Source organism: Rhinolophus ferrumequinum, chromosome 3 (genome assembly GCF_004115265.2).
Source record: "Rhinolophus ferrumequinum isolate MPI-CBG mRhiFer1 chromosome 3, mRhiFer1_v1.p, whole genome shotgun sequence".
Classification (NCBI taxonomy): Eukaryota; Metazoa; Chordata; class Mammalia; order Chiroptera; family Rhinolophidae; genus Rhinolophus; species Rhinolophus ferrumequinum.
The window spans coordinates 97,553,663-97,565,688 of record NC_046286.1 but is presented as its reverse complement, the minus strand read 5'-3'; positions in this window follow the sequence as shown (position 1 = coordinate 97,565,688).

Genomic DNA, 12,026 nt, shown 5'->3' with positions numbered 1-12,026 from the left:
TATAAGGAGATTCATCGTCAAGAGCTATTAGACGCCATTCAAAGGTTTCCAGATTCTCATTTTAAGAAGCTCATCCTGGGGACAGTGTAAGAAACATACAGAGTGAGACCTTTTAGTCGACCTGAGACAGACGACAGTAGTACCTGTGAGCTAAAGAGGGGTGTACGCACTCTAGGGACATTTAGGAAGTAAAACCCACAGGACTTGGCTTTGTTAAATGAATAGATGAGTGTATTAATGAATCAGTCCTCAAAACAGTGAGTATTTATTTATTCTTCCCACTTACCACACTGACTGAATTTTAGAAAAATTCTCTACACAAATGGCAATTTTAAAAAAGAAAATATAAAGCTCCACCCAATATTAGTTGTTTACAAACAAAGGCATAGGAACCTTTACATCTTACGGGCCTTATTGCAGGTTACAGATAAACAGTCTTTAATTCAGTTATTTTTCCCCTTTGAATATTTTTGGAAGAGATTCTACTAGGTTCCTAATTTATTCGCTACATTTATTACTATGTAAATGTTAACAGCCTTCAATTTAGAGCTAAGCTACAGATCACTATTTCTTACAGTGTGTTCCCCAGAACCAGCTCCTGAAAAGGTAATACATGTTAGTTAAAAATATATTTTTTAGTAAAGAAACAATGGTTAAGGAGTATTTAACAAGTTTCCTTCCTGAAAGGTTTTTCAGAGCCTTTAATCTGCTAATATGCTTTATGAATTTCCAAGAGGGAACTATGTAGCATATCCTGACTCAAGTGTCTATGGAATGCCTTCCACCGAGCATCTCAGGGCACTGATATTCCAGAAGGTCCTCTGGGTAATGGAGCCAGGTACATATTGGCTTAGCTCCTTGAACAGGGTTTTGCATACGACTGGTCTTTATAATTAGTTAAGTGAATGAAAATATAGATTAAGACTTGCAAACTCTGACACCAAGTCTGTTAGAGAGAGGGTTCCAAGTCTGTAATGCCCCAGGCCTGTAATGGGGTTAGCATTAGAAGGACAGCCACTCACGACTCAGCTTCCAACAACTACTCCAACTTGGTGACATGAAATGTTCCAATTTTTTTTTTAAGAAGCCAGAGATCTACATTTTTATTATATGAAATTTCATAAGCTTGTTTTTGTTTATTTGTTTGGTTGGTTGGTTTTTTTAGTGCTACCGGTCAAACAGAGCATGTAGGCTACCAGTTTTCAACGTCAGAGTCATTCCAATACAGATCACATTTCACCACGTGAAAACAAAATAGCAATGAATAAGCCCAGGAAAGTAGCTCTAGTGTAGCTCCGGCCAGAGAAACCTCCTGTGAAATCCATAAAAGCTTTTCTGCCTTTTAAGGAACCCACATTGTCCATTTAAGGAAAATTAACTCCTTCATTGCTCAGAGGCATCATCAGAGGCCTGGAAATAGGTAACATACCAAATAATGCTGTCAGACCTTGAAAGAAATAATTCTTTCCTTCAGATAAACACATTTTCTCCCTATTCGGGGAAGATCAGGTCATTCAGGATAAAGAGCAAGAGAAAAGCAATCCCATTTGAGAAAGCACATTGTTATACCAGAGGCAACTCTTAGATACAGCAGAACAATCAGACCAACGTCTAATTACAGATGGGATTGTCTGTTTTACTAAAAAGAAGAAATGTCACTGCTTAAAAGACGATCACCTGTCAGTTATTCAGGATCTAATTCATCATCATCTTGGCTACCCAACCCCAATTTTCTTTCCATTCTTGCTTAGAATATTTGTCCACTTCAATATAAATAGATACAGGAAAATGTACATTTATCAAGTTTCTATGTCTTAAATTGAATTAAAACTACACAGACACACACACACACACACACACACACACACACACACACACCATACTTGTACATACAGGGTTAGATTTTTCTGTGTTTTGTTTTTCTTTTTATGATATTACTACAATGGGTGCTTCATTGCTAATCCCTTGCTGAAAATTCTATTTGTATATCTTTTTTCCTCTTTTATCATTTAGAAGTCCAGCATGAATAGCGGGGGGAAAATTATGGTGGTAAGGTTTCTATTTTGTAAAAATCGATTACATTTTTAAATGAAGTGTTAACTTGAAAAAATGAGATTTTTTACTGCTAATGGAACCGTATATATACTAACACCTCTCTAATCTGGAGATAACTTGTTTCATGACCTTAACAATCTAAAACATATCCAAGAAAATGGAATTGAACTAATAAGCCTATGAAAGCCAAAATAGATTAATAACAACAAAGAATAATAGCACCACCTCCATGCTGCCAGGGCAGGTTTTCTTTAAATCATTTCAAACACTGTTACAAACATAATCTCACTCGGTCCTCCTAACAACATTAGAAGAAAGAAACAGTTGGCGATATTACCCCCATTTTTCAGATGAGACATGTAGGGTTACCATATACAATTTCATCTAAATCAGCACAGTGATTGGGGCACTATTAATAATGCTGCTAGAAAAACAAACATAGACTGGCACGAGCCCAGGCAAACCGGACATACAGTCACCCTAAAAGTACGTTGGCTCAAAGCCGTGTCCTGACTGAAGGCAAGCCCCTCAGGTCTTCTCTCAGAGCCTGTTTTCTCCTTGAAATAGCTGCTGCATCTCCACTGTGATTCCATTACTGACAGGAAAGGCGCGCCGACGACTCAGCCTGGAAGGTCAGGGTTAGGCCTGAGAGTCTATCACAGATGAATTAGGCCAATGGTTCAAATCACAATGACCAGGGCACTTAATGAAACCTGCGGCTCATGTCCGGTTCGAATGTCCATTCAGTGCTAAGGACACCCGCTGTGCCCAGACTCGGAGGCAGGCAGGAAGCCCTGGTCTCTGGACTCGGTGCCCACTGTTTCCCAGGAGTAGGTGGGCGACAGGGATTAGTCAGGAGGGGTAAAAAATAAGTAAGTCTGGGACAAGAGGGCTGAAATTCAAAGCAGTCCCCAACCCCAACAGAGAGGAACAGAGATAAACAGAAGCTGCAGCAAATAATTAGGGACACAGACCAGGCATGTGTGGCAGGAACCAATAGGGAAGCAGCAGCGCCTGGGGCATTCACGTGGCTAGGGACCTGAGGACTAACTATCGGATTTGGGGCAATACTAATGAACCCAGGAATGAGGCTTCTAATCTCTGTTAGGCTAGCGGCTAGCGTAAGGGGTGGCAGGTAGTCAGGAAGAAGGAGGGGAGAACAGAAAATCTCGTGGGAAACCCAGTTCTGACCAGCCTCATCTTCTGACCACCTTGGTTGTTGGCTGCAGGTGGGGAATGGATGCTACTAGACCAGGAGCTCCCACAGCCAGAGAACTGCTGAGCACCTGACACTGGGGAAGAGACAGGTGCCCTTGAATAAATGAACAGGGACTTGCGTAGGCTGAGCAGGATTCTGAGTCCCAGTAGTTTCTGAGGGCCCTTGCTTGGATGACACCTAATGGTCCTCTTAGCTCTAAAATTGGCTTTCAACGATAAACCTGATCTTCTTTTTCACAAAGGTTAAATTATATGCTGTTTTAAAGGTGTGGCCATATGTAATGGATCTCAGAAACGTGATCCATCCAAAATAATTAACATGGAAAGACTTGGTTGCTTCAAGAGTAAGCCCGCTGAGCTACTCAGAAGCCTCAATTATCCAGAGTGAAGCATTTAAAAAGTGTCTGAGAGCCCAAATTTCAGTGCAGCTGAGTGTTATTTTGCTTAAAAAGATCAGGATCCCTCCAAAATTAGCATACACCTAAACACTTCTTATTCTCCAATTTGTACCCCCACACACACCCAGTTGTGATGCAGAAGGTAGCTTACTGAAACACTCTGGATCTCCTATTTTTATCTGGAAGTGAGGGGAATAGATTCCTTAGAGCAGGAGTCAGCACGCTCTAACCCACAGGCCAAATCCAGCCTGGCATCTGCTTTTGTAAATAAAGTTTTATTGGAACACAGACACCCTCATCCATTTACATATTACCCATGGCTTCTTTTGATTCACAATGGCGGGGCTGACTAGCTGCAAAAGACTGTATTGCCCACAAAGCCTGAAGTATTCAATACGTGGCAGAATATTTCCTGTTTTGCAGGGAAAGTTTGCCCTTACCAAACTTAATTATTCTTGATTTTATATGTATAGATAGACAGATAGGCAAATATGGAAATCCATGCCTATAATAGAAAAACTGCGCCTGTTATTAGTGCTATCACTTCTTCAGAACTTAGGCTTGTCTGTTTTTCACTCTCATTCTGTTTTTCTCTAGCAGTTTTCTTATTCATCACAGCAGTCACCCTTTACTTCCCTTTCGAGGTTTTTCCAATTGCTTCTCTTTGTGTCTCCTCATCTCTCTCACCTTTCTTAGAATGTCCACCTTTCTTAGAATCGTTTGTCTAGAATTAACCCCCTATAACTAATGACGCTTTGAATTGATGTTTCTCTTTAAAAAGGCAAAGAAAGGCCTTTGAAAAATACTGGGACATGATCTCAAAACCAAAATAACTTCTTGAAAATAAACAAAAACAAAATTGAGGAACTTTGTCTCCTCTCAACTAGCTATCTTTCCTTCCAACTTCCTGCAGAAAATGACTGCTGAGCTCTACCCACCTCCACGTGCGGAGATGTCAGGCTTGGCTCCGACATCTTAGCTGGTTCTCTGCTTTCATCTCATTCCAATGCCTTCAACCTTCAGGTTCAACTTGAAGCGTTCACCTTTACCTGCCACACTGCTGCCCAAACCAGTGGCCCAGTCTTCACCACATCACTCCCTGCTGCTGCCTGATGTTCACGTTTTCATACATTTCTGCTCATAACAGAATTTGGGCTAAATACTTTGTTCTGAATCTGAAAAATCTCTCCCATATCTTTGACTCATTTTTCTCCTGAATCATTTTAAATCATGGTGCTAAGTTCTAGTTTTACTTTTTCTTGAAATATACTTACCCTTGAGGATTAAATGATCCCCACTGTTTTCCCTTGAATATCCCAGGACAGAATGCGCACTGGGGCGACTAGTTGTTTTTATTTTAGCAATCAGCGTTAGGGTTCCTTTCCCAGCCTGCTGCCATTACCAAGACTAAAGAGAAACACTGAAAAACCCATAATGTGGATTTTTCTCTGTAGTGAATCTGAAAACGAGGAAGCAACTTCAACTAATAGCAAAGCACTGTACATCCCATAATTACAGCGCTACCTGCAGCGCTGGTGAAGAGAGGAGGTGATGTTAACTGAGGAAGCGTTTGTGCAGTGCAGCTGAGCACCGCTCTTTAAACTACATGATCCATGCTGACGAAGCACGTTCAGTACTGATCAAAAAGGGAACTGGGATGTGGAGAAGAGCATTTTATTCCTAAAGCACCTCGATTACTGCATAAGTTTAATAACTTAAATGAAAAGCTAACATTACTGATCACGCCAGGTATGACAGTTCCTGTGTATGCTGTGTACTTTATAGAATTATCTCTGGTAATCCTGCCCAGAACCACTGCATACAGTGGTTTAGGTTGTACACTGCACAAAAGTAGCACATTTTAGGAGACTGTCACCATCTCATAGCCATCTCACAATTCTGAAATTATTTTGTATTTTTACCACAACTTTTTTAACTTCAGAGATAAGCAAGCTGTATATTTATTAAGGCAGTTTTGTGGCAGGTAACTGTAAAATGTCGTTTTTCAATAGGATTGTTGTATGAATTACTTTCCAATTGTACTTACAAAGGAAGAGTATGTTTAATTAAACGAACTTGATCATCTAACAACCTTCAAAATAACCTTTGTTCCTAAATAAGAAGTTGCTTTTCTCACTAAAGTACTGGTTGATTAGTATCCTTACATCTAAAAATTAAAAAAAAAAATCTATTAGCATCAATATCCTGCAGCTCATATACTCTGCACTTGTTTTTTGTACTGGGTGGATTGCAAAGTTCCTATTTTTAAATCCAGGCAGTTTCATGATAAAAAATTACTGATAATAACTAATATTAATTTAGCATTAACAATATACAAAGTAAGGATTAAATTGACATAAATTAGAAATTACTACATAATGATCTGCTAATTGCATTAGAGTGCTTGTTTATTTGTTGCTATGGAAATTTCATAATTAACTGTTATTAAAATTTGGGGCTTGTTAGATATCTATTATTTTTAAATTTGATTTTCTAATTATTGTAATTAAAAATTCAAATTGTATATTATATTATCTTCAATACTTTGATTTATATTATTTATTCAGAATGTTTTATGTTTGTATAATAGTCATTAACAAGATAGATATAACATACGAACTTCAAACACATTTTTACTTGAGAATGGCAACTCTTCTCTAATTCATGTAAAGGAGTCCTGTAAGCTAGCAGCAGCCGTGATTCTTCCACCAACCCCAGGATAAAGAAGATACTATTATAATTCTCTCCTTACAGAGAGGAAAGGAAGGCTTAGAAATGTTAAATAATGTGCCCAGATTCACAGAGATAGCCAGTCGTGGGGGAAAGTGTCAAACCCTAACACTTTGATCCAGAACCTTCCTGTCTAATTGTCGAAGGACAAATTGTGTGGAATGATAGATATCCCTTCCCCAAAAAACACCTCTCTTGCCTTCCTGCCTGGATGGGCATTTCTACTACTGATGCCACTAACTGATTAGACGACCAAGGTGAAGGGTATTTGTTCCAGACGGTTCCAGTGCTGGCGATGGAAGCCAATCATGCATATTAACAAGCCAGAAGTGCAGTTATTTTTAAGAAATGAAAGACTCAGGAAAAGTATTTGACCATCCCCCTAACTGCCTAAAAGAATTTTCAGCACTGGATTTTCAAACACATGTGCAGGTTGTGGGGTGTGGGGCAGGAAAAATGATTTTCCTTCCACCCTTCTAGTTTCTTCTGGCTGGTCTAATAATTAAATTAACATGAGACAGCTTCACAGGAGAAAAATAACCAAAAGTATTATGTATGTACATACGGAGGTTCCCTAAGAATATGGGGTCGTTAAGGCTTATAATGCCATTTTGAGCTAAGGAGAAGCAACTCACATGGAGATGGAAAGCTAATGTTTGGTACACAAATATCTGCTGGGCCGTCTTTAACAATGGGCACAGAGAGGACTTTGATCAATGGGCCTTGCTAGGTTTTTAATATGAGCTAGGACCACACTAGCTCAAATTAACCTATAGTTACTTACGACAAGAGCTCCCTTTGTAGAACAGGTCCTCTACCTAAATTCTTGTAGGCAGTCAGGGAGACGGTCAAATATTTGTCCTGAGTCTTTCATTTCTTAAAAATAACCAGTTAAAACTACGATATCTTAACAGAGGCATAAAATTTTAGGGTGCCACACACTGCTTGCCCTCAGGGGACAGAGTGTATTTTGATGAGTAGATTTAGATTCAAATCCTGCCTCTGCCGTTTACTCAAGAACTCTTGGTCCCTTCCAGTATACATCTCCACTCACTCACTTGTCCAAGGCAAAAACCTTGGAATCAACCTTCACACCTGCCTTTCCTCTCCACCCGCCTCTCCCCACCCGTCACCAAGAACTATGCACTTGACTTTCCAAATGTCTCACAAACAGTATGTTTTCTTGCCATCTCTACCATTGCCACCCTGGTCTCACCATCATCTCACACCAAAATTACTATAACACCCACTTAACCAGTTTCCCTTTTTACGCTCTGGCTCTTCTCCAATTTATTCTCCCCACTTCACCCAGACTCACTTTTCATCTGATCATGGCATGCATTTACTTAAAACCCTTGAATACGTATTGTTTCTAAACACCAAATTCTACCCTAGTGTACAAGGGCCTACAAGGTCAGGCTCCAACTCCTCCTTTTCTCATCTCCCGCCTCCCCCTTGACACACTTTCTCTCGCCTGCACAGCAGACCTGCTTTCCGAATCTCAAATACTCCCTCCTCCCTCCTACATTAAGGCCTTTGGCCTACTTAACACCCATTTATGTTTCAAAACTCAGCTTAAACATCAGAGCCTCCAGGTAAGGTCAAGCTTCCTGACCTTGGCCTTTCCCCCACATCTGTCTCCACCCCTACTCATCTGTGATCAGATCAAGTCACAGTGTGCTAGCGTCTCCTGTATTGTGCCTTTTATTTTTCCTTCATAGACGTTATCATAGGTTGTAATTATATGTCGACATATTGTTATTATTTGATTAACGTCTGTCTTCCTCAGTGGACTTCAGGTGAAAATAGGGAGACAGTGTGTTGTTTTGCTCACCATTTGGATGCCTGTGCTTAGCACAAAGCATAGATCCCTAAATTCCTTTTAATGGCCGAAAGAACTACAAGTAACCCCCATATAACATGGTAGTTAGGTTCCTAAAAAAGGTCGTGTTATGCGAATCCGTGTTATACGAAACAAAGAACTAGTACAAAAAAGGGGGTTAGTTTCCAAAAATTAAAAAAACATGTATCATTGTTTTATAATTAAGAGAAATATCTTTATTAAAGCAATTTTCACCAAAAGTATAACATATTAATATGTATTAAATAATGTTTTCTTCATCATCGCTACTAAGCACCATTAACCAAGGACGTTTTCTTTTTGACATGATATCTTCATCCTTTGAACTTTACTCCAAGCACAAAATGGATTTAAAATTCTAATAAATTTAAAATTCTGCAGTCAAATCTGATACGGCATCCACGCTCAAATGAAAATTTTCAAATGAGATATCTCTTGCTCTTAAAAGCTTTTATTATATTCCATGTTATTCGGGGATTTCCATAATTTCAAATGAGATATTTTTTGCTCTTAAAAGCTCTTATTATGCTCCGTGTTGTTCGGGGATTTCTCTAACTCTCAAAGTGTGTTAGTGTGAAACCGTGTTCTACGATGCTGTGTTGTGCGAGGATTTTCCCCAATTCTTGTACCCTGTGAGAGGAAACCGTGTTATAGAAGTGCCATGTTATACAGGGGTTACCTGTATGTGACTTTGAGCAAATTGTTTATACTTTCTTAGTCTTTCTTTCCTCCACTATTAAAATAAAGGAGCTCTACAATACCTGCCTCAAAGGTCGGTGCGAGGCTTAACTAAGATCTAGATTGTACAATGTTTAGTACAAACCACTGGACAGAGTGGGCACTGATACTTGATGACGCCTCGTGCTATTATCACCTACCATAGGCTATGAGCTACTGGAATTAGCTCACATTTTCAAGTTATTCATAGTCCTATAAAAGGGGAACCTATTCACACAAATAATTAAAACACTGCAGAATGTGAGTTTATCGGATTAGCCGATAGAAGGTGTGGCCTAAGGCAAAAAGGTCAAGTAGCCAAAATTCAGGACCCCTTATTTGCATCTGGTCTCCGCTAGGTCTCTAGGGGCCCTACTGCTTGAATGGCAGGCATCGGGTGGGGGACTGGCAGAGCATCACCTTCTCGGTGCGGTTCTGCTTCACTCCACAAGGGAAATCGACTCCTTCCTCCTTGATGTCCCCTAGGAGGGAGGGTGTGTGTATGTGTCTCCTAGGAAATAAAGTTCCTGAAAGCAAGAATCATTTGAAAAAATCAGTTGTTTTTCACTTTCATATTCCAACCCATTTCAACTACATTAAGTACCTAATTGAGGTTCACTGAATGAATGCATAAATGAATGAATGAATGAAAACGGAATGAAATCACGTGCAAAGCAGTACTATGTAGAAAAGACAAGCACACAAGAGGAACCAGGTTACAGGGGGAGGCAGCATGCAAGTCCAGAACATAATTCTATTCAGAGGGTTTTCAACAAAGATCAAAGGAAATGGAAGCTCCACAAGGGGCACCTCTGGTCTGTTTACCCTTCAGCCACTTCATAATTTACCTGCTGCCCCCACTCCTGGGTCTGCTTTGACATGAGAGCTTTAAATGTTTGGGGTGGGGGAAGGATCACTTAAATTGCTATCTGATTTTTCATCCATAAAACAGCGCTAATGACACTGACCTTCCTCATAGAGCTATTGTGGGGGATAATTAATTAATAATCGCAGGATCCTTTGAGAGTATAAAGTGCGACATAAATGCTAAGCATTATTTCCATACAGTCTCTGCTGGCTTTTCTAAAGTACATTCTGGTCTCGGTGCCTTTGATCTGCTGTTATCACCTTAAATAGAGCAAACAATGCCTTTGTGTCATTAAGCAGATGCATAATGAATGCTATGCATTATTAAAGGTTACTTAGCAATATAACATTTTTTTTCTTTTTGAATGGGGACATCATCCTGTGAGAGGATTATGTAAACTAATGGCTAATGTATCAAAGGAAAGGAGAGAAAGGAAGCAGCCATGGCAACCAGAGCCAGAAGGCCCACGCTCTGGCCTTCAGAAGAAACCTATGTCCAGCACCCCAACCCCACCCCCGAGGGAGGGTGAGGAGTAACTGGGAGAAAAACATGCGCGTGGACAGCAGAGGAGTCAGCGGTGGAAAATGCCAGGCCACCACCCCTCAGTTTACTGTATGAGACATGATTTGAAATATTGGGGAATGTAAGGTGTCATGCAAGGGTCAGCTTTCTCCATCATTACCCTCTTCCTCAAGCCCCTGGATGTTCCCCTTCACCTTCACTGGTGCTTTATTGGGGAGATTGTTTTTCTTTTGAATATAACCTTTTCCAGAGATAGAGGTGGGCAGTGCTTTCATCAGAAAGCCTTTATCCTCCCCTGCATTCCTACGGAGGCTCATTTATCTCCACAGAAACGGACCTCTACTCCAAGTCTTGCAGATACCAAGGCAGGTAGGTCATTAACTCCAGGACCTATTGTTCTAAAATTCTAAAGGTGAGCCAGACAGCCTTATGGAGACCACATTTTCCTCTAAAATGTGAGAAAGCTCAAAACTTGTTGATTGGTTCCTTTTCTTTAACATTAAAATATTGGAACAGGATTACAATTCCCTTGTGTGTTTCCTTTAGATTTAGACAAAAGAAATAACGTGCTCGTTGATTTGCTTTTGACTTTGCAGGCTTAGACGTTTATGCTCTTGTACACTTGTAAGGTTACTCTACAAGTTAAATCTTTAAATGTCAGAGTAACTTTTAAACCATGCGTTTCAAAAACTATATAAATTTACAATGTGCTCCTCTCCCTATATTCCTTTAAATAATACCCAAAGCACAACTGTCATCCACCCCTCTGTTTTACTGCTTTGACAATAGGAATTTTATGTCTCTTATTTGGCATTGCTATTTATTGTCATTCCTCCATAATTCTGGGTTTTTGCTGACCTGATTTTATTTCAGTATCCTTTCAAGAATCTTTTTTCACTATGCTTAGTTAATTCAAACTTTGGCACTATTGGTGAAAGCTATAAAAATCTTTCTTAACATGGAACAAGATCGCCACCCAGTGGCCAGGCTGGGCTTACTTCTGTGCATCCTTCCAGATTTCACCCCCACACATTTTTATCTCATTGGATTGTATCTAGCAGAGTTGTCCTTAAAGAATATCTAACACTTTTCAGATGAGAAAACTGAAGGTCAAAAAAAGGCTAACCTATTTCGTCATACCACAGTAAGACCTATGCCTCATGACATGCTTGCTACACCCTTAATTTTTTTAATGACAGTACCTCAGACCTAGAAGTGGATTTCAAGGTCGACTGATCCAAGCCTTCTATATGAGGAAACTGAGGCACTGAGAACGGAAATGGCTTCCCCAGGTTCACAGAGCTTACTGAATTTGGACAAGAACCCACCTCTATATAACACTTAGCCTGGCTTTCATTCTCCTACTAGCCCAATCTCATTTTAAATGTTTATGTTTCTCCCTTGAATTACCATATTTCCAGTGTTTAATAGGTGACCACAGCGTCTGGGAATAAAGTCGTCCAGTTTTTCCTCCCTCAAAATGAATAAGGCCACAGCATAGGAGCACTTAGAAAGGCAAAATTCATTCTCACGAATGAATTGTTCCTTGTTGGTATATACAAAGATATTTCACCGCTGTTCTTTATACTTAGGAGTTAATAAATTTAAGTAGAGGGAATTAGAAATTCTAACTACGCTTTCATTTGGCTGAAAGAAA